This window comes from Ixodes scapularis, unplaced genomic scaffold, assembly GCF_016920785.2.
Source record: "Ixodes scapularis isolate PalLabHiFi unplaced genomic scaffold, ASM1692078v2 PGA_scaffold8__174_contigs__length_109621045, whole genome shotgun sequence".
Classification (NCBI taxonomy): Eukaryota; Metazoa; Arthropoda; class Arachnida; order Ixodida; family Ixodidae; genus Ixodes; species Ixodes scapularis.
In genome coordinates this window covers 12,113,688-12,135,990 of record NW_024609883.1, presented here as the reverse complement: position 1 = coordinate 12,135,990, position 22,303 = coordinate 12,113,688, and the positions used below count along the sequence as shown (strand labels likewise).

At 44.8% G+C, this 22,303-nt stretch overlaps 1 long non-coding RNA gene across 1 annotated transcript; it reads left to right on the top strand.

The window, feature by feature from the left end:
* The first annotated feature begins 2,954 nt into the window (after positions 1 to 2,954).
* Positions 2,955 to 21,904, top strand: LOC120837844. Its single transcript, XR_005714995.2, has 3 exons — positions 2,955 to 3,127; positions 17,739 to 17,820; positions 21,849 to 21,904. It is a non-coding gene; the product is annotated as an uncharacterized LOC120837844 (long non-coding RNA).
* Positions 21,905 to 22,303: the final 399 nt, after the last annotated feature.

Sequence of the window (22,303 nt, the reverse complement as noted above, 5' to 3'; positions counted from 1 at the left end):
TAAAAGGCGGCAGAATATTAACAGTAGCGATCAGGTGTGCCTGCGGAGACTTTCAAAGTTCGTTTAAAAATAGGGTGTAAAAAGAAAACAAAAAGTCATTTTGGGAACAAACTACGGCCAACCTATTTCAAAAATTGCAAAAAAAAAAAAAGAACTTTTAAATTTTTGCAGTGAAGACAAAGGCACCGGCACGAGCGCGTGGCTTTAGAAAGTGCCTCTTATGAACGAGTGCTCGTACAAACAAAAGCACACTACTGAGCGATGCTCAAGCGCCTCTCTGCGCCTTTGTCTTTACTGCAAACATTTCTGAGATGGAGTATGGTTAGAATTTCGAGCGCCTTTGGGATGATAGCATCAGTGTCACGAAATACTGTGACGTCATCTAGGCTGCAAGCCATACTCACGAAATCCCTATTTCTATACTGAAAGCATTTATGAAAATAAATATTCTTTGCATTTAAAAATATTTTTAAGGGCACACATTGCACTTCGGGCATACTGTGAATCAGTGTTGCGGAATGGGCACCCCCATTCCATTCCAATTCCATTCCGGGGAATTAGAGTTTTCGATAATTCCATTCCTTTCAACTCCTAGGAATGGGGACACGGGGCCCATTCCCACTCCTGGAATGGCTGAGTCGCTCCCATTCCTCCAATTCCTAAACGTTAAAAGTGTCACTTGACAGCTGCTATACGTTGCAGGGTTGGGCAGAAATGTTCAGAAATGTATTTGGAAATACAAATGCTGGGATAGATGAAAATAGTAACTAAAATAATGATACTCAAGTCTCAAATATATCTGTAAAAATGTATCGTAATACGTATCGGAAATACATTTTAAAAAGAGGCAAAAAGTCTTTGGAAATACAAATACAAGAATATATTTTAGGGAGGGCAGAAATATAAATACTGATAATACATTGTTCAAATTTCTTTGAGACGCCAACTGAGATGAGGCTTTAAGTTTGAAGTGGAAGTTTTTTGTTTTGGTCCCGAAATTACTTTTCTGCAGGCTTGGCACTTCGCCTTGAAGGTAGTGGTTCCGGACGAAGAGTCCTCAATGGATTTAAAAAAAAAAAAAAAAACGTTCCATCAAGGATAGACCGCAGTCCCTTCCCTGGCATTATGTCCGACTGACCAGTGATGCGAAAAGATTTCGAACTCTAAAATTAATTCCATCAAAACATCACCACTTCCATGTCCAATAAGGGCGCCCCCGTCAGCACTGATCACATGACGTCATGGTGGGATGAACTAGTATTCTTGAATCTGTAGGTGTTGCCTTGAACATGAAAGTTTACCCACGCTGCTCTATGAAAGGACAATACATACTATCGTTGTAGCTGACCTCGTTGAAGACCATGCAGGCAGTTGCATTTGGAATTTTTGAGAAAAGTGGACCACCAGAAGCATCCTGAACCACATGTATTATCTTCTGTTACGGTCGAAAAATCGATACGGTGGCATCTCTGTTGTGACGGTCCTTCCTGCCGACTCTCCGCCTACAACGCATGAATGGCAGTCTTCAAGTTTCGCCTAGCATCATTCAAACAAACGTCTCGTGGATTGCGATCTGAGATTGCTGGCACAGGTGCGAGCTCTTCAAGAAACAGCGCGTTCGAGACGACTCGAAAGTGTACGAAGTCTGGGTCCGCACAGCAAGGCCACGTCTGGCCTCCTTCCTGGGTATCGGATCACCAGAGCAGCAGGTCACGTTCACGTCGGCTGATGACGTACCAGCTGTGCAATATTACAGGCGCAGGCGCATTCGGATGTGTGTTGAACTTCACTGGTGAAAGGCGCCACCGCCCTCCCCCCCCCCCCCCCCCCCCCTCCCCTCCCCTCTCTGTTCTTTGCTTTGACGCTCGTTTTTTGTTTTGCATTTTTTTTCTTTTGCGCATAAGTCTGCTAGGGCCTTACGCGGGTTCGCAGTTTCCCACTCATTTTATTTCTGAACAACCGACTCTCTGACTGGCTCGGTATAGCTGAACGTAAAAAATAAATAAATAAATAAATAAAATATAAAGAACCTGGCCCATTCCATTCCCATTCCATTCCGGGCAAAAGGCATTTAATTCCATTCCCATTCCATTCCCCTGAGCGCTGCCGCCATTCCATTCCCATTCCATTCCGGGGTCGCGAAAATGCGGAATGATTCCGGAATCATTCCAACTCCGGAGTGGCAACTCCGCAACACTGCTGTGAATTAGAGTAGCTCGTCTTTATATTTACCCATTTTCATTAATTCATTTATATTCGTTGTTGAAGTGCTACAAATATTTATTTTGGAAAATGTGACGAAGCCATAGCATAAAAAAAACAATAAATTTTGCACAAAAATGCACAAAAATAAATAAATGCAGGCACAGTTTGTACTACGCGACGAAGGGATAGCACAATTGTTAAAAAAAGCACAAATAAAAAAATAAAGGCAGAGTTTGTACTAAAACAAAAGAAAGCGTCATTTCCAATCTCCCTTTCAAATCACGATTCCAGAAATACTAGAGAGTTTTAGTAGATCGTTCCCATGACTCCGATAACGATACCCGATACTCCGCCACCGCCTCCCTTGAGCATGCATAGTATCGTTATCGGGGCTATCGGAGGTATCGGAACGATCTACTAAAACTCTCTATTACTAGTGTTTCCGAAAGCGTTATTTTTTTTTTTTTCTCCACCTGGTTTCCGAAACCGAAACCAAAAGTATTCAGAATTTACAGTAGCACCAAAACAATTTTGCACAAAAGCGGTCACTCCAAAAATATTCTCGCAGGCGCGTTAAAAAAAAGCCTTTGTTTATACGACGTGTAAAAGAAAAAGTAAAAAAGAAAAAAAAAAGAGCATTTAAAGTTTTGCGTTTGTGACCACCACTTGCTCCGTAGTTCCAGATGGTCTGGCACAGTCTGGCGTACGAATGGGGACCGCGCCGTCGTCGACGTCGCTGTGTGGTTTGCGTTCATTTCTACGTTTAAACCGATTCCTTTACGTTTTTTTTCTTTTTTCTTTTACAGGTACTTTGTCAAGAGTAACAAACGATATCTGGGAGACGCTGATGGACGCTGCGTCTAGTCAACGACCGTAGGTTGTGCACGGCTGCCGGAGCACCTTCGGGAAACGCTAACCGCCGGTAAGCAAGTGTTTCTCTTTTAAATTGATTCGATAGCGTGTTGATTGAACATATTTGAAGGGATATCCAGCTAGTTTTCGTTGTAGATTCAAAGTTTGAAGTGAGACGCATGCCGAAATGACAGAGACGAGCTTAGAGCATCGCCGCCGGGCGTGTCACGTCCGAATAGATAACTCGAGCCAGTCCATCCAGGCTGTCCCTATTCGCCCTCCGAGTGCGGATAGGGGGCGCGTTAAGTCGGCGCTTCTTTACTCCTACTCCGACGCTCCGAGTTTCATACTCCGGGCGCAGCAACTAAACGGCGCATAGCGTACAAGAGCGCGATACACCGAGGCTGCGTTCCAAACCTACTCGAATGGATCCCAGTTACACTGGCCGATTATGTCACGTGACAACAAAAATAGAGAAACGCTGGACGCGGGTAGGTTTTCGATAACCACCTTTACTCTAGAGTTAGATCGGTAGATCGAGTAAGCTCCTTCCGACCGTGAATACGGGTGGCAGAAGCCGAAAATATTTCGAAGATAAATAATTAGGCCCGTGTGGAGCCGCAGACTCTAAAGCAAAAGAGACTGCAACGTATGAAGTTTCTACGAACGTTTCAATATTCCTGAAAGGTTTTAAGACTCGTTTCGTGCACATATCTGGAAGGTTACCTTGGCCGATCTACAGGGTGAAACAAAGAGACGCCAGGCTCTTTAAATTAATTGAAAAATTCGGTATCTTATAGCGAGTTCGTTTCGCACGCACTGGCACCGTTCGAGTTCTCTCCCAGAATGCATCGCACTCACAGAGTGTTGCACGGAAAACTGGACTCAAACGAACTTGCCAAATGCACCGAGTGCAGAAGACTGATGCTGCCGCCATCTATGTTGTAGAAAAGGCACCGACCTCGAACCGAAACTAGCGCCTTTCTGTTCCGAGCATAGAGGTTCTGAGTGATGCGTGGGAATGCGAGAATGCAGTTGCTACCAACGTTTATCTACTAACGTTGGCAACTGCAGCCTGTAGTTTATAGTTGCGATGTCTTCAAGCAGCTCGGCTGCCGTAGAGCTAGTTACAGACGGCGTAAATTTCCGCAACCAGCTGTCTACAAAGCAGCTGGTTGCGATCTTTCAATTCTTAAAACCGTTTACACTGAAGAAAACTAATGATGCTGTCCGAGCAGAAGCTTGATCCGTTTGAGCATGGTATTATGTGTGAACCACTGAAAGGGTACGGCTTAAAACTAGCCTGTTAGAATATCCAGCAAAACTGGGATTTTCGATTTAAATCGTCACTATAGGTGGATTAGATATTAGCTTTGGTGAGGGCGTCGAGAACGAGAGCTTTCTCGAACAAAATACGACGGGGCAAGTTAGCTGCTTAGGTAAATGTTAAACATGATGATGTTGCCCAATCCTCGGGTAAAGTCACCATCTTTAGCTTTCTCTGATGCTTATTGGGTAGTCATAGGGGGAGTTTTATCAACAAATGTTCAATTTTTCACCCGCACACGGATGGTGGTAGAAATCTCGAGGGCCGCTGTTGCGTGTTCTGAGCATTTCTTTACACACTGGTATATTTCAGCGTTTGTACGGCAACAGAGTGATTTAAAACCTGCAAATGAATCACGGGTTGTCAATTGCTTCCTTCGTGAAATAGCAGGCGCTCACAATTCAAGTTCGCGTTTGATTTCGTTGCCCGCGGGACATGATTTCTATCAGAAAATCTACTTTTTTTTTCCGTAGAGTAGATTGTTGGGCTAGTTGGTTTTAGAATTTGGAATACATTTTAGCGCTCAAAAAACAGGGACAAAGAGGCGAGAAACAGACAGCACAGTGCGCTTTTGGAATACATTTTAGCGCTCAAAAAACGGGGACAAAGAGGCGAGAAACAGACAGCACTGTGCGTCTGTTTCTCGCCTCTTTTTTTTTCCGTTCGGTTCCGCCACATATCGTAGCAGACGAACCCTCGTCGTCTGCTCCCGCTCCTCGCCGGCCCCGCCGGAGCGAGGCATGACGGGATTGCATTTTGGCGCACTCCCGATTTTCTCGGTGCAGCGAGCGCATGCACGCGTGGGGTGTCAGCGATGAAACGAACTCGGAGAGTGCAACCACTCGTGGAGCGCCGGCCGAAACGAACCCGTTCCTTGCTGCGAGTGGGCACGCGTGGGCACGAGTGCCGTGAAACGAACTCGCTATTAACCTATCGTGCTACGACTTCGTGCAGCGTTGCCCACAGATGGTGCATTTTTTTTGTAAAATTTGAAAAGAGCGAACTTACCTGAAGAAAAAGTAAAGAAAGAAAAAGCCTTAGCTCCTATGGAAACGCAGCGTAGCCACCGGTCTGCAAACAACACGGTGCCGTTTCGCACGGGCCACAAGAGATGGCGCAAGCGGTCGTGACGCCAACTGCCGCCAACGAACGAGCAGACGACGCAGACAGGAACTGCGGTTCCTTGTTGTTACCGCGCTTGTTTTTATTTCTGCGATTGTTCCCGCCCGCGGAACGCGCTCCGCTTTTGAGTCGAAACGATTGTCTGCTTGAGGCGCTGGCTCTCGGCGCCGTATGCTCGTTCGTTGGCGGCGTTCGTTGCGCCATCTCTTGTGACCCGTGCGAAACGGCGCCGTGTTGTTTGAAGACCGGTGGCGTCGCTGCGTTTCCATAGGAGCTAAGCCTTTTTCTTTGTTTACTTTTTCCTCAGGTAAGTTCGCTTTTTGCAAATTTTACAAAAAAAGTGCACCATCTGTGGGCAACGCTGCACAAAGTCGTAGCGCGATAGATTAAGAAACCGAATTTTCCGGTCGATTTAAAGAGCCTGGTGTCTCCTTGTTTCACCCTGTATTTATAGGGAGTATTCACTGGCGGCCATAGCTATGTGCGCGACTGCTGAGCTGAGCCTGTGCTGACGGCGTGCTTCCATAGTTCTTTCGCCACGTGCGTTTCGCACCATCAAGATTGCCGGTCTTAGGAGCCTATTAACGTGAGCTCTTTCCGAGCATGCGCTCTCGACATCGCCCTCAAATATGGCGTCCAGTGAATACTCCCTATTGACCATGCATGCTGTTACGATTTCAATTAAAGAAAACATTCTTGAACCGGCTCGTCGACGCAGGAAACCCCCAAATTTGTCAGATTCCCTGGTTCCGTCGGTTCCGTCTCGCAGCGAGACGGAAGCACGCCGATACCGGCGCACCGTTGTTCAATTGCACGTCAATTCGTTTTTAGGCGGTATGCATGGAGCAAACCTTTACGCAACGCTAACAGGTGTTTCGGCTTTCCAATCTAAGTAGTGATGGGACGAATCACTGGAGATTCGGATTCGGAAATTTCCGAACTTCCCGCGACGAATATTCGGCTGATTCGGAGATTCGTCAGGTTCGTCGCTGGTTGCAGACGGCACTATGAACCTTGTCGTAAACCTCGCGAATGCGGTCAGTTGTGTTTCAGATTTCGTCTTGCTTACTTCAACTTATGGTATGTACTGTACTGTCATTCTAAATCCTGGCACGCGCCCAGGTCCAGCTGAGCTGATCGGTGTGGTTGGCGTAGGCCTAACAAATGCACGGTTTTGGTTTCTGTGCGGTTTCGAGGGGATCGGTAAAATGTAGCGAAATGCTGTGTATTATACATAATGTGGCGCAACGCGCAATAAATATATTCAGGCAAGGAAATGATTCGTCTCCTTTTCTAGAGCTAGCTGCGTAAGACGCGAGAGCGATGAAAAGTGTTGCTCGTCCCAGCTTCGACCGCATACGGCACCGGCGAAGAAAAACGTCACACTGGCACTGTCGTTTCTCCCTCTCGGCAGCAAGTATTGTATACTTGAACTTTATTTGATGAAAAAGAAACAACATAGGGGTGTCTAACCCAACTTTATTGTTCAGGAACAAACACTAATTAAGATATCATTAACTAGAAAGGTACAAATACTCCTTCCACCGTACATAGTATGGCGCAAGGACTTTTAGATTGTTTCCCGTGTTTCGATAACAATACCGCAGTGGACACACGTTAAAGATAATCGAATCGAACATACTTACATATGTGTGGTGTGTGCTGCTGGTGCTACTATGACCGTAATTATGGGCATGAGATGTGTTCCTGCCGAACCGCACGTACGGCATCAATCTCTTGTGGGGGGGGGGGGGGGGGGGGGGGGGAGGGGGGGGGGGGGGACTGCTGCGAACCTCGGACGAGCGCGGTCGACGTCTCTGGTAACCCCGGAGTACGAGAACTTGATCTTCACGTAAACATCAGCTCGCTCCGTCGACCCGCCGCTGCACCGGCTGCACGTCCGCTGAATCCCGCCGGGCTGGGGTGGCCACACCCAGCCTGACGAGATCCACGAGGAACTTTTCGTGCTTGCGTTTCGCTGGAAGGGCAGCCGCGGTTGTCACTGCCATGGCCCCGCCGACAACGCCGGAGGTCCCTGGTCCACAACCGACTGTCGCCGAACCGCCCGGGCCACTCGGGCGATGAAAACATGCGCTTGTATGCTTGTATTTCCACGTGGACCAAGCATGCCTATTTTGGTCGTAATCCGGAACCGAAACCAATGTTCCCACGATGCCTGGTTTCCATTCTCGACAAACATCCAAAATATTATAAACAAAGCGGAGCATTTTATTAATTACTATGATATTATATTACAACATTATTTTGTGCACTTTGTAGAATTTAGTGAATTTAGTATCACGAAAAGTTGAAACACTCATCAACGTGATCTGGCAACCATGGCAACGCTTTGAATATTTCAGAACTTTTCCGAATCGCTTGAGATTCGGCTACTTTTCCGAATATTTCCGAATCTTCAGATTTGGCTCCGAATCTCGATTCGGATAAAGATTCGTCCCATCACTAAATCTATGTATCATTATTCGCTGCGGCTGGGCTAAGCATTCTAAGCAGGGCAGCGGTCTGACTGTCCTTTCATCACAACTGTTCTGTCGCCGAGCTATCAGCACTTCGCCCGAGAGATCAATTTGTTTTCAGGCAAGACGCACGACCAAACCTTTTCCTCAACGCTCGCTGATGTTTTGGCTTTCAAATTGAAGTATCTTTATTCGCTGGGCTAAGCATTATAAAAGGAAAAGCGCGGTCCGAATCTCCTCATCTCTGCAACTTTTCTGTCGCTGTGCTACCGGCACACTACCGTTTGACAGACGAATTTCTTTTTCATGCGAGATGCACGAACAAACCTTTTTCGGAACGCTAATTGCTGTCTTAGCTTTCAAATCAAATTGTTTTTACCTGCTGGATTAAGCACTGATCTACTGAAAAGGGGCAGCGCTCCGGCTACGCCTCTCGACTCGACGGTCTCAAAAGCAGCGCAGCCATCTTGTTTGTTTACGTGACATCATGGAGCGCGAAGAAGTCACTCGCGCTACGAGAAATTTTCGGTGCACGAAGAGCGCGCTCGAGTGTCGGTCTCCGGTGGAACTCCTGTCCGTTTAGTGAAAGGAGCATCAAACTCTCGCGCTCCGGAGCACGGACTTAACGCGCCCCGTGGTGGATTCTAATCTGCACTCCGAGTGCGAATAATTTTGGATTCTTATCCGCACTCCGAGTGCGGTTTGTGTTGGATTCTTATCCGCACTCCGAGTGCGGATTGCATGCGGAGGCGCGGACGCTCGTTAGCACGAAGCTGTTGAGTCTGTTGGATCTTATTTACCTGCACTCCGCGTGTGGCGCGATTTTGTCGCGGGAAACTATGAACGCAGTGGTGTAGAAGTTCTCAATTTTGTGTTGGGAATGACATCGGCTTTTATGCAGCCTCGACGAGTCAGTGGGAATATTGGCGGTTCTAGTTTCAGAATTAGATTAATTTCAAGCAAATATTTTTGCTTTTATTGAAAGAAATAATTAGCCTTGGGTGGTGCACTTGAGAGTAAACGGTGCTCACGCCTCGGGGATCGGACGCAGGTGATCAATGTGTATGTATGTGTTTGTGGCGGGGGGGGGGAGGGGGGGGGAATTTTTTATTAATATTTTCACTGTGGCTAGCATTACGTCCAGTCGGAGCACTGAAACACGTATACCTAACCCCCCCGCCCTCCTCTCTCTCCCCCGTGAACCTGGGAAAGGCGGAGATTTGGACTTAAAGGCGGACCAGCAGAAATATTCTTCCGCCTGGCGGAAAGTCCTCCTCGCCCTCTTTCTTTCTTGTATTGTAGCACGGCGAGGCGAGGGGAAAGGTCGCCTTTTGCGCCGGCTTCTTCTGAGAGGATAAGCCGAGAAAATCCCCATTTTGAGCGACGGGCGATCGGTGCGGCAGCAGCGACCTCGTGACTTACAGGTAGCTTCAGATCCTATCGCGTAATCTGCCCCATTTTTTGGCGCTCACCAAGCCTAGCTTCTCGGGTGTAGGTTTTACGGAGCTGCAATCACCGAATTTCAGCTGTCGAAGGTCTTTTGTTTAGCCTGTGTCAAAATAAACACATACTTGAGAGCTGCGATGCATCCCCGCACCCATTGAAGCAACGTGTCATGGATATTTTTGGTTCATCAAGGAGCTCAAAAGACATGCGCGAGAAGTGGTGACTTGAATATGTAAGGATGACTTACATCTTCACAAAACATTCCATCTTTAAAAAAACGGCTTATCACGCTCAAACCTGCCTCAAATTGGGATCGATGGAAAAGAAAACGATGCACCAGGCGCGGGAATCTTCTAGAAGTTCTCTGTTTTCTAGCAGCGAGCATAAATTATTGGAGAACTTTAGCAGTCTATGTTTTCAGGCCACATATATTTAGCGGAAGCTCGCGCTGCCACTTCGATGCATTCTCTGAAGCACGCGCCTGAAGTGGCAGCGGGCCTTTGAAAACGATTTACTAAAATGCCCAGTTGTGTGCCTAACTCGCGGAACATGATGGCCAGCAAAATGTATGAAATTCATATTTACACATTCCCAACAACCACCTGAGGTGAGAGGGCATCAAGGGTGGATGTCAATTTTAGAAAGTTTTAGTGGGTCACTTTTAGCCACTTAGATAACCGTACGGTCCGTACCCCAGAACGAAATGTAAGCTAGATTCGCTCTTTACATTCTTTATCGAGTGTGGCTATGGAGCGGAAAAGACAATATTAAAACTTTTTTTGGCGAGTCCAACGTGTCGTGTTATGGTTCAACGTTGCTTGTATCGGTACCATACCACGGGCCGCCACTTCGAAGTATTTGTGTGTCTCAAAGAAACTAAAGCAAAAGCAGACAATTTTTTTTAACGTGACACAGAATTGTATTTAGCATTGTAAAAACGTTTAGGTACCCTACGCCACGCAGTTAGCACAAACAAACAATCGCTGGTGTTTCCCGCTTTTTTTTTTCTTGTTAGAACTGAATGATGTTTAGGAAACTGTTAATGCGAGTATCCCAGCTAAGCGGAAGAGTTTAGTGCGAGTCGATACATTGCTGGGGAAAATAGCAAAAAGCGCCGTTGTCGTGTTTGCGCTAACAGTGTCGCGTAATGTACGCATACCGCTGCACAATCAATGCTAACGGAGTGAATCAGTACATTTAGTGGCCCCCAAAGAAGTGGTGTTATTTTGTTTTATTTTTATGGTTGAAAAGTTGTTATTTTTAAACAAGCAATTCGGTAAAAAGAGTGCTTCCGTTGGGCACCAACTTACGAGGCATCAATTTGTTCTACACTAAATTCTGCATGGCCCTTGCGTAAAAATGTCAATATTGTGTTCGTGCTAGCTGTGTCACGCACAGTAAGAAGACCAGTTCATTGCTTGAACATTTAAACAAGGCCTTTCTTACGTTTTCTTACGCCAAATAGACGTTTTGCGAGTACGCTCCATTAGTGGTGGTTCATAAAATAACCTACGTTGTTTATTTAGAGGAAGGAAGTGGTGGTGAGGGGGGGGGGGGGGGCGGATTGAATACAAAAGACGACTCAGGGAACCTCGAACTTTGTAAATATTTCGCTCAACCTATAATCCTGTGCTAATTAAATCACTTTTGCGTTGACTGTTTTAGAACTTGTTAACAGTCGCGCTAAAGGCCAAGATGAGCGAAAAGTCAGATGCCAATGTTTATTTGAGCAAGAAGCTTATATATGCGAGATAGAACTGAAAAAGCGTACGAGTGTAACCGTAGCTATCTCCGACCAAGCCTGAACCTCACTTTTTCGCCATTTTATAGAAAGTCGTTTTATCGAATGAACGGACATTTCATCGAACGCCGTTTCATCGAATCGCTAAGGGCCGTTTCATCAAATTTCTCTGTTATGGCTCTGTACCGAGTTTAGGGGCATAACAGTGCTTTATAGATGTTTCACCTTGCATTTGTTAAGACTAAGGTAGTCACTTGTGAAATTGTTTTGAAGGTGGTGTCAAATTACTAAAGATAAAAGCAATTGGCATAAAAAGAAATAAAAACAATTGGGTATGCGACTTACTGAAAATCTTTACTCATATACATATATGACTGAAACCACGACGCTGCAAATAAAGGACAGACACTTAGAACACTTTTAAGTGTCCGTGCTTTCTGTTTTTGCCTCATTTTTAATTGTTTTATGTGACATGGAGAGGGGTCATTGTTTCATGGAGGCTTCTTCTCGAAGCAGGAAATGTTCACGATGGAACTTATCTCGTCACTGCACCCAGTGATATAAAAACAGAAACAAAAGAAAAAAAAAGAAGATAATTAGATGAAGTTGTGTATAAAAATTAAAGTAAATTCCTAAATATTACACACTGTAACGTTGTTCGATGAAAAGGCGTTCGAGGAAACGGCTTCTTTGAAACGGCGTTTGAGGAAACGGCGTTCGATGAAACGGTGTTTGACGAAACGGCTTCGATGAAACGGCTTTGATGAAACGGCGTTCGATGAAATGGCGTTCGATGAAATGTACGGACGCACTTATAGCGGTACGCGTGCATTGCGTAACACTTTTAGCCCGAACGCGACATCGGCGCTATTTACTATTTCTGCCCAGCAACATGTATTGTCTAGCACTGAGCTCTGCCACTTAGGTTGGATAGTTGCATTGACAGTTTTCTAAACATAATTTATTTCTAGAAAACAAAATTAGAAAGACCGGCAATAGTTTGTCCGTGCTGTGTGGCAGTATACCTAAAATGTGTTTGCAAAGACAAATTACAAACGCGTATCATGTTAAAAAAATCGGCTACATTTTATTTATTTATTTTTTATTTTTAATGCCTCAATAATACTTTAAAGTGGCAGCACGTTCTATAGCACCGATTTAAGCAACGTTGAACTATAACACCAGACGCTTCGATAGCTGCACTCGATTAAGAATGCTCACAGAAAGGTTAGAGCTTATATATTGTCGTAGGGTGCGGTTATCCAAGAGCTAAAGACGATCCACTAAAACTTTTTAGTATCGACACACACCATTGCTGTCTTCTCACCTCATGTGGTTGCTGGGATGCGTAAATATAAATGTCACGCACATTCGTTGGCCATCATATTGCGTAAGTTACGCACATAATATTTGTGCTCGTTGCTAGAAAACAAAGACCTTCTAAAAGATGCCCGCGCCTGGTACATCGCTTTCTTTTCCATCAATCTTAATTTGAGGCAGTTTTGAGCGCGATATGCCGTTTTTTTTAAGATGGAATGTTTTGTAAAGATGTAAGTCATCCCTGCATATTCAAGTCACCACTTCTCGCGCACGTGTGTTGAGCTCCTTGATCAACCGAGAATATCTATGAAACGTTCCTTCAATGGGTGCGGCGATGCATCGCAGCTCTCAAGTATGTGTTTATTTTGCCACGGGCAAAACCAAAGACCTTCGACAGCTGAAATTCGGTGAGTGCGCGGGCGCAGCCTTGCAGCTCCGCAAAAACCTACACCCGAGGGGCTAGGCTTGGTGAGCGCCGAAAAACGGGGCAGATTACGCGATAGGATCTGAAGCTACCTGTAAGTCACGAGGTCGCTGCTGCCGCACCCATCGCCCGTCACTCAGCATGGAGATTTTCTCGGCTTATCCTCTCAGAAGAAGCCGGCGCAAAAGGGGACCTTTCCCCTCGCCTCGCCGTGCTACAATACACGAAAGAAAGAGGGCGAGGAGGAATTTCCGCCAGGCGGAAGAATATTTCTGCTGGTCCGCCTTTAACTTGGGTTACGTCGGACGTAACGCTGGACACTTCGTAATATTTTACCCACTCCAAAACTCGGGGACATCCCACTCACATCAACACCCCCCCCCCCCCAAAAAAAAAAAAAAGGTTCTGGCGATAATTTTTTTTTCTAGGGTTAAATATTTTTATTGACGAAAGAAAAAAAACTAGAGCAGTGCACAATTTTTTCTCTGTATTGTCTTGTGCTTAGATGCGGTGGCATAGGAAAAGGGGGCAGGAAAATCAGTCATTTCCAGTAAACAATATTATTAAAAAAGACCCTTCCCTTTCCTATGCCACTGCCCTCATCATCTCAACGCAAGACAATACACGTCTTCTGAACACTTTTAACACTACTAGATGGGGGAATGCCTGAAAAGTCCCTGGCCATTTGTTACTGTAGCTTTTCTTTTTTTTTTTTAAAGAATGATTTGCGCGTTTGTGAGTAGACGACGATAGATGTGATGGCTGTTAAAAGTTATGGGTTTCGGGCGCGGCGGCAGCGGAAGTTTGGGACATCTGTGTGTGTGTGTGCTTGAGGGGGGCGGCAATTGCGCCTTGAAATTTGTTTGCTCGCCGTCCGTTTCCACATTACTGACCTCACCAGCTAACTACGACACAATGTTAATGCGCTAACTGTGGCAAAGCTTCCGTTTTTTTTTGTTTTGTTTTTTGCAAATAACAATAATTTGTTTAACAGAAAGAAGAAAAAGAAAATACTGAAGGAAAAATAGGATTGCTTATTTCCTGCTTTCATGCCTTTTTACAGGTTCCCGGAGCGCAAGTACAGTTCAATGTTTACCCAAATGCGCCACTTAGCACTAATCAATCTCGAAAAAAAAAAGAGAAAAAGAAAGGTGAATTTTTTGCATTTGCAGTAATGTTTTGAGGTGAGCTAGTCGGTGGTGTATAAAAAAAACATAACTAAAACAGCGCAAACGAACACAAGGACAATTAGAAGAAGGGACACAGATACAGCGCTGACTCACGTCTTTTTATGTTGATTTGTTTTAAGAAGACGAAAAAGAGAGTAAGTCGTGAGTCAGCGCTGTGTCTCTGTGCCTTCTTTTACTTGTCTTTGTACTCGTTTGCACTGTTTTAATTATATGTTTACGATTATGCATTTGTTTCAAATTGAACTAATTCCGAAACACAGGTCTTCCCCCAAGTAAACACCGTGCAACTACTAATATTTCTGTGGAATCGGCGCTGCCAACATCAGTGATGTGATTGCTGCACCAATTGTGCCAAACTCTGCGCCAAGGGGCTAACTCTGCTACATCCTGCTACATTTCGCCAAAATATGGCTAATCTGTGCCAAACCTGCGCAAAAGGACCAATCTTGGTCGCCTTTCAAAAACGAAACTAAACTGAGAACCGTAATTGAGCATGCGTTGGCTAGGTGGCACAAGACGCTGCCCGGCACAAAGTACCCTGCATCAATCGTCTATGCGGTCTTGCATGATTTTTCCCGCCGTCTCGCGTTTCGCAATCTCGTCGTCTCGGGAATCTCATCTCGCGTCTTTTTTTCTTTTTTTTAATTTTTTAGTGATAGATGCGGCCGTGTGCGCGGACACTCCGACGTTAGTGTGTCGGGTTCCAGACTTGCCGTCATGCTGTGAAACAAAACCACGTTTTTACGTGGCAAGAGTTACTTTGTGCTCACAATGCTCACAAAGTAACTCTCGTCGCGCGACGTCGTGTGTTGCCGTCCCCACTTTGCTGCAGATATAATGCTTTCTAAACTGAAACGCATCGACATTCCTGCTCTTGTTTAAATCATACGCTGCTATAAAAATCCCTCTTTAACTCAATGACTGCTGTGTCGAAATAATAATTACCTAGGTTTCTCTCGGTGGGCTTTCTCCCGAGAGGGACCCCGGTACGTGAAAAATCTGCCGCGAAAGAATGTTGATGATGAGAAGTGACCTAAAGCAAAGAAGGCAATGCCTGCACGCTGAACCTGCACAGCACGCTTGTTTGTCTCGAGTTCAGTCGTTGCACAAAGCGCTCCAAAAACTTCTTGACCCTGGCTCGCAACGTCTTGCATCGATACGCTCAGGTCCTTTTTTTTTGTGTGTTTAGCTTGTACCTCGCCCACCGGCCTGGCAAGCACGCACCGCTGGACTGTTTATTGTCGTATGCTGGACAGTTACATTTTGTACATGTATATTATTTTGGGAACCAGTTGGCAACAAAGGGGAGTGGCATGGTTTCGGTTTCGGTCGAACAGCCGTTGTCTCTGCTCATGCGACGAAGCACGTCTAGGTGCAAGCCTGCCGAAGTTGCCCTCACGTGCATGTGAACATGATTGCACGAGAGGCACCATCCAGGACGCTTGCAATCTAATGTCTTACGTTTGCTTACTTTTTATAAAGATCTGCCACGTTGAAAACCAGTAAAACAAAAGCAAGTGTTTTTTTTTGTTTTTTTTTCAGAATTGCTTGGCAACGCTTACAGCACTGTATACTTGTGGGATGTCTCAGCAGCAAAAACACAAGCAGCGAATTCCGCCCAAACACGTCGCATCACAAAACAACACAAAGTGCCCTTCGTTTGTCCAGCATTTAAAACAAATATTTATTTTTCTAAGAATGTGTGCTCCAAAAGTCACTTTTTCTGCTCCGAAACACTGTTTTCGCTGCTCCAAAAGCCACTTTTGCTGCTCCAAAACACACTATCTTGGCCGCTCCAAAGGCCACATTTGCTGCTCCAAAACACTGTTTTGGAGCAGCAAACACCCAAGTGCAAGACCTAAGCACAAACTTAGTGGGACTTGAATGTGCCTATTATCAGTGCTGCATTTGAAATCAGAATGGCAGTGCCCTTATATCTGTCCTTTCAGTAAATTTTACATGATATAGTTCCTTAAGCATCTGTCTCTTTGCAACATGTCAGGATTACAAAATTGTGAAATGATTTTTAATAATTTTAACGACCACATTTTTTTTTTTTCAAAGTTCAGTTTACACTTTAAGGACAGCGACCATCCAGTGGTAGTTTTCAGCACTTTGGAGACGTCTGGAGGCAAGTTGGCTCACCAGATAGCAAAATTCGTTGTCATAGCACCGTTCAAGACCAATTATTGGCTACAATTGGAGGACGACGACCATTCCGAGGTAGTTTTCATCATTTCAGAGACGTCTGGAGGCAGGTTGGCTCACCGGAAAGGGAACTTTGTTGTCATAGTACCATCTAAGATCAATTATTGTCTACAATTGAAGGACGACGACCATTCCGAGGTAGTTTTCATCATTTCAGAGACGTCTGGAGGCAGGTTGGCTCACCGGAAAGGAAACTTCGTTGTCATAGCACCGTCTAAGACCAATTATTGGCTACAATAGGAGGACTACGACCATTCCGAGGTAGTTTTCATCATTGCAGAGATGTCTGGAGGCAAGTTGGCTCTTTAGAAAGGAAACTTTGTTGTCATAGCACCATTCAAGACCAATTATTGACTTCAATCGGAGGTCGACGACTATCCCGGGGTAGTTCTTAGTACGTTGGAGCCATCTGGAGGCAAGTGTGGTCACAAAATAGAGAACTCGAATATAATAGCACCATTCAAGACCAATGATTGACTATGATATGGGGACGATGACAATACTCTGATTATCTTCAGCATTTGAGTTTCCTCTGGAGATCCCCCATTGCCTTGCAGAAGTGTCTCAACACCTCTCGCGGAAGTGTCTCAACGTTATTCTCAGTCGTCGAAATGGATGGGCATTGGCTCCTTTCTGACTGCCACTCGTGCATTCTTCATAGAACTTCTGTATCCATTCAAACGCATTTCTTTGCGAGAAAACATTTACATTTCCATAATACTGTGCACAAAATTTTTTTTATGGATATCGGTATATTCATATATATGGAATTAGTGGACACCCCTTCATATCACGAGAACGATGACTGATTCACTTGTACAAATTAAGCATGGGACAGCCATTCTTCCTAGCACCTCGGTCCCAACTGAACTGATTTAACAGATTCAAGCCTGCACAGCAGTGACTGGAGAACCTTGTATGAAAAGTGACGATAAGACAGTGCAGCCAACAGAAGGTGTAAGTTGACCAAAGTGAAATAAGTTTTTAATCACCCTCGTACGACATGGATGCTTCGTAACGTCTGCATTCTGGCTCCAACCATACTTATTCATTGTTTAGTTTACTTCATGAGCCAATCTTGGTAACGGAATACATATAGCATTTACACCAAGACACTCTTTGTGGCTTTGTTTTAAAAAATGAAAGTTACATTAAAGCGGTTTTGCGCAGGTGAGGTATACGGCCAAGGGAACATAGTATAGGGGGCTAATTGTAACGATCAGTTGGCTAATTAAGTAAAATTCGTTAATTAACTTTTTAATAAATGAAAATAGACATGTGGTTCCAATTAGAAACTTGTTCAGCGTCTCCTAAGGCCACTATATCAACTCTTTTTCGAAAGATATAACGCAGGGGCTGTATATTACAGCGTTCCATGAAAACGCTCAATTTGGACGCGTTTCTAGGTTTCGATTTGTTATTGCAGTGCATCTCTGCGCCCACGGTCCTGCTCGACAGTGGCTGAGACGTGCAACACAGTTGCGCCCAACTTCCCTCTATGCTACAAGGTAAGCGAGGGAGTGGCTTTGCGCCGCGACTACCGGGGGAGGAGGAGGAGGAGGAGGGAGGGAGGGAGGGAGGGAGGGAGGGAGGGAGGGAGGGAGGGAGGGGAGGGGAGGGGGAGGGGACAGGATTGCGGGCGCAGAGGTATGCTCGGATAAGTAAGCGAAACCGAGAAGCACATCCAAATTGAGCGCTTCATCAGAACGACGTAAAATGCTGCCCATGCTTTATGTTCTAAAAAGAGTTGATTTAGTGGTTTTCAATGGCGCTTAGCAAGTTTCTAATTGGAACTATGTGTCGATTTTTAATTATTTAAAAAGTTAATTAACGAATTTTAAATAATTAGCTGACTGATCGTTACAATTAGCCCCAATACTCTATCCCCCTGGCTGTATAACTCATCTGCACAAACCGCATAAGTGTAACTTTCACGGCTTTTTAAACAGATCTGTTAAGTTTTGAAAGAAACACCTGGTATATCTTTGTGTAGGTTAAAACTTTCCTACTTTGACCTTATTATGGTCATAAAAGTCAAAATTAAATGGGTTGTTAGCCTTCAGAGAGTGATGAATCAGTCAGCTATGAAATTAGACTGTTTGTGTCTCCACTGCAGAAAGAAAACTTACCATATGCAGCATGACTGCTAACTTGGGGTCTTTACATGTAACCTTGTAACTTGACCTTCTGACTTTCTTTGTGTTGCATCAGTCATTATTCTGTTAGCTCATAAAATTGAAGATAGTTAATTTTAGGTTAGTTCAAAAAGCAAGCTGCATTACGGTCTGGTTTCTCACTTATTTTAAATAGTCAGTGTTACGTAAATTTTCCCCAGATTGGTAAAGTTCCATCTTTCTGTGGCAGTCGTGCATTTCATTCCTCTGGTTCTATTATGCTGTTCTAATTTCTATGCCTAGGTGTTGAGGGTTTTTCTAAGTGTCTGTTAGTTCTGTCTTTTAGCAAACAAATACAAGCTGTGCCTTAGACCTAGACATTGTACAAAGTTTCTTTTCTATTTCACCTGTTCTGCCTCAGATCTCAATCATGAAAACCAACACTAGGATTATCACATTAAGCTTAGGTCATTTATGACCTACATGATTTTCCAAAATAAACCATTCAGATTCCCGATCAGCCTTCATAAGCATTTCATGTTTTTGTTAGTACCTGAATTATTTCCTTAAGAAATTAGATGAGCAGATGCTGGAATAAGCAAGGCTTGAGTCTAGGGCTGGGGTCCAGTTGCTTGCCAAGGATAATTTAACCATACATATTTGTATAAAAAATTTCCAAGTGCAGCCAGAAAACAGAAATACTGGGTATTTTCATGATGCCTACTTCACCACACAACTTATGTGCATTGCAACAAAGTGCACTCCAAAAATAAAAGTAAATATTGTATTCAATTTTGACAACAATTTAAATATATCGAAGTGCAAATACAATTACTGAACGATTATTAGCTTCTACGGTACTGCAGAACATGTTGTAACATCTGTACCCAGAGGGGCATGGCGTGTGAGCTGTGGCACAGTACACTGCCTGTCTCCCTAGTTGAACGTAAGGCGGTGGCGGTCTTTGAAGTATGAAAACTCACACTAGGTCATCACATTCTGTCTATGAGAACAGTCATCTCTTCGCACCACCCGCCACAGCCTGCCCTAATACAGTGCTGAGCAAATCTCGCATCTTAGTCGTTATGATTTCTTGTCGCCGCTACAAAGTGCGGTCACCAGATAAGTTTCGACTGTAGAACGACACAGTTTTCCGAAGCTGAGATTTTACTCTGGAGACAAAGAAACTTCTCTTAAAAATTGTCCCAACACTAAAAAAAAAAAAAAGCCTTTTCGTTGCATTATTGTCTAAATGCGTTGTTCACCGCAATTTCATGAGAACGGAAGAATGGGGCTACAATCGGATGATCGACGAGATCGTGCACTGCCGCTATTCAACGCGCCGATTGGAAAAAAGGAAATGCGTTGAAAGTAAAAATCTGACGTTTACAACACCCTGTAACGCCGAATTAGAGCACAGCTCTTAAAGAAGACGAGGGAAGGGTACTGAGGGGAGGGTATACCCCCTCTCCCTGCTCCTCCTCACCCACTCATCCTCCCTGCTACTCCTCCCCTCCTCCTCATCCTCCTTCACCTCCCCCTCACCTCATCCTTCAAGCTCCCCTCTCCTCCCCTCCTTCCTTCTCTTCCCCCTCCTCCTCCTTCCTTCCCTCCCCCTCATCCTCCTCCCTGCGCATTGCATCATGGGTAGTGTCCCATAATGCACCGTGCGGTTACGCCGACTCCACTCAAGCCGGAAACGGGTGCCTAAGAGCTGCGCTCAAAATAAACAAGGTTTTAAATAGCAATACGTTACAGATATGCGCAAATAACTGCATACGAATAAGCACGCTGAAATAAAAATCAATGGGAAGATGGACGTGAGCCGTGCGTGAGCCCCACATCTGCATACCTTCCCCGGTTAGGGCTAACACACACTGAGAGTGGAAAGTCAACTTGAAAACGGGTCGATAAACACTTCACATAATATTTTGCATCTGTCGCAATCAAAGGTTATTCTGTTGAGGCTCTCACGCTGCTGTAGCCTAAAACACTTTGTACAACCAATTTGGTCCACCGTGTAGACCGCCACAAACCAGCCGACATGTTTTAAATCCAGGATTAAGAAACGACCAATTGAAGTACCCGATGCTGAGCGCTCACGATAGGCATGGTTTAGTGCTAGGTTTAGCGATAAGTGAGTTTGGTGCAACAGAACAAAACCAAAACTCGGCTTAGGTTCCCTGCTAAGCTCTGATTTGCGCTAAGCTGCATTGGTGCAACTGGCCCTAAGTCTAAGACCGCCGCACTTTACTGTCACGACCAAGAAGGCACCCAAAACAGGCAGTAGAAGATGCTGGAAAGGCCGCCGGCGGCAGTCTTTGCAACGTCGTCTGCTCTCCGCTCCTTATCTGGGAAGCAGCTTTACCGCATTGCACGCGGAGAAGCCGTTGTGGCATGCCGATAGAGGCGTTCGGAGCGCTAACGACAACATGCCGGCGGAGATGACGGAGAGAGCCTAGATTTAAGAGAGGGAGCAGTAAGTGCGCCTGCATTTGATTGTCGCGTGGCCAGTCTAGCGAGAAAACTGGGCAAGAAAAGAGGGACATAAAATATAATACAGATGAAGGCTTTTAGCTTGCAACAAAATATATATTGGCTTCAAGTTGCTTCCCAAAGCTCCATGAGGGTGTGACACAAAGAGGGAGGGGGAGAGGATGGTGAATGAGAGAAGCAGGGGGCTATGTGCCTATGCCAACAGCTAAGCATATGCAGCGGGAAGTAGTCTGCTGAGTGGTCAAGTGACATGACGCCATTGGCTACAATATGTTTGCTTTTTGAAGCCTACGTTTTACCTTTCTCTTCCCTTAGTGAAGGCACCTGTATTGTTTTCAAACGTGAATTCTGCTGTTTGATTATAGGGAATGAATTAGACTGCTGCACTTCCATTTTGTGTTAGTTCAATCAATCAATCACTCATTTTATTTGCACCTGTACAAGTACAAATGCTGGGAGGCAGACAAAAAGCCAACAGTTGCTTGACAAGGTATTCTCTTTCATCTTCTTGACAAAGCGAGCTACAAAAACAGCGAAGAAATAACTGTCATATGTCTCACAGAGATAAAAACAGGAAAAAAACAACAACAGAATGAACACTTGTAGGTATGACATTGTCATGAAAACACTTATTGGTTTGAGAGCCCTGTGTTCTATTTCAACATAGAACACATGGTTGTGCACCCTAGAAGTGGAAGTTCGAGAACAGTGATAATATGCAACCACCAGCTCTGCAAAGAAATGCTGCATGTAAAGTATACATACATTGTTATTTTCAGCAGGAGGTCGCATTTTTTGAATGTGCTCTCGCTGCACAAGCATTTATATAGCAGACGCATCTGAGGGTTCTGTACTCAATCGAGTTATTTTTTAAATTCTGAATATTAGAAGATTTGTACCTAACAATCCATCTTATTTTCTAATAGCACCCCAGGAGCTACTATCGCCCAAAGATGTCACAGGCGGTCATGATTCTTTGAGGCAGCGGAATTTAACCGGTAAGTTGCCCCCCCCCCCCCCCCTCACCGACTTTTTGACATGTGTGCTTGCCTCTAATGGCCCTTTCAGAAATTTGCATCAGGAGCTGTAGCTTTGACAGCATCCGTTGCAACCTCGATGTCTGCAACGACCACAGTGTGTTGCTTGGACACACATTTGACACAACTTCAGCAATAGACTTTTGCTAATTACCCAAGCACCAGGGGAAATGCTGGAAACGTAGGTACACATGCTGCACACGCTTGCCTTCTCTGCATAAAGGATTCGAGGCAAAAAACCAAAATAGGGTTTTGAGGAATGTGTGTGCAATGTGCTATTTATTTTAGATTTTTACTTTTGAACAGATTTGCTTGCAGACACCAGCACATGCAGTGTATGTTCA